General features: G+C 52.5%; 2 non-coding genes across 2 annotated transcripts; both read left to right on the top strand.

Moving 5' to 3' along the window:
• The first annotated feature begins 973 nt into the window (after nt 1–973).
• Nucleotides 974–1,046, top strand: Pmar_PMAR002256. The gene has a single exon. It is a non-coding gene; the product is annotated as a tRNA-Arg (tRNA).
• A 300-nt stretch (nt 1,047–1,346) lies between these two features.
• On the top strand, nt 1,347–1,419 carry Pmar_PMAR002257. The gene has a single exon. It is a non-coding gene; the product is annotated as a tRNA-Arg (tRNA).
• The last annotated feature ends 44 nt before the right edge of the window (nt 1,420–1,463 follow it).

Below are 1,463 nucleotides of genomic sequence, written 5' to 3' on the forward strand. Positions count from 1 at the left end.
GCAACCTTAAATGGGTTCTCATCGACAGCACGAGGTTTCGAACTCGCGAAAGCTATAGCCGAGTGGGTTAGGAGCTGATCTCCTTAACCACTAGAGCACATCGTCTGTTTGATGAGTTGACCCACTGAGCTGTGGTTTGATGCTAGCCAGCTCGCTCGGCGAGCATGACAGAGACTCTGTGCGAGAGTCTTTATTCCGTTCGGCGAGCCACAGCTGTGGGAGCCAGTCATATCCTGTCAGTATGCGGCCGGTGGTGATGCATCATCGAGGCTGGCTCGATGAGCGGCTTCATCACTGGTCGTGACGCTCACGAAGGAGGGATCTCAGCCGTGGCTGGATCAGTGACGATTCGGAGCTTCTTACATGCTTCCAGCCGAGGCTGCTGGCCCGATGCAGCCTTGTAGGCTGTAGATCGTGGTGGCCACAGCTTCCACACAATGGTGGTGGCGGCTGGGAGCACAATGACAGGATGTGGATATCTGACTTGATGATCGCTGGCTGACGGTTGGCCGGAGCATTGTCAAGTGAAAGATAGGGCAGGAGAGGAGAAATGTCCCGGGCGGGTTCGGGATGGGAAAACAAAGGAAAACAAGTCTCGAGAGGCCGAGCCAGCAAAATGGCGTCTCGAACTTGTTGATATGACTGAGGCTGGCCCGAGCGTTTCATCGGGCGTGCGAAGGATACCAACGTGTGGCACAATTATTGTCCCACAAGGATCGGGGAAGAGTCGTTCCCCGATAAGCCGGATCTCGATAGATTTTGACCGGTTGATAGTCAGGGCCTAATACAACCTTCGGCTGTGTTATGCCCACTGTCAACCTCGCAGAATTGACCCCTTTAAGAACACTATGTAATGGGGGCCCCTCTATGAGGAGCAAGAGTTTTGTGATCTATTCAGCGTGTCGGATGCGAACTCATGTGTGCCGTTAAGTCAATGGGGCGCAGAGATGGTGGGACAAATCTCAAATTTACTGGTCTCGTGGCCTAATGGATAAGGCGTTGGTCTTCGGAACCAAAGACTATCGGTTCGAGTCCCATCGAGATCGTCTCCACGCCGGGAAGCGCCCATATACGGATGCCACTGGCCGTACAGATGTCGATATTGATTGTATACCCTTGTGACTCGTCGGGATACATGCTGAGGCTAAGGGTACAAGAAGATTGTTGGTCTGCCAACGAACGATCTCCAATGAATTGACCTCATTTAGAACACTATGTAATGGGGGCCCCTCTATGAGGAGCAAGAGTTTTGTGATCTATTCAGCGTGTCGGATGCGAACTCATGTGTGCCGTTAAGTCAGTGTTGCGCATAGTGACGAGATAGTGGGATAAATCTCAAACTCGTTGGTCTCGTGGCCTAATGGATAAGGCGTAGGTCTTCGGAACCAAAGATTGTGGCTTCGAGTCCCACCGAGATCGTCTTCAAGCCGAAAAGCGCCCATATACGGATGCCACTGGCCGTA

Source organism: Perkinsus marinus (assembly GCF_000006405.1).
Source record: "Perkinsus marinus ATCC 50983 genomic scaffold scf_1104296957164, whole genome shotgun sequence".
Lineage (NCBI taxonomy): Eukaryota > Perkinsozoa > Perkinsida > Perkinsidae > Perkinsus > Perkinsus marinus.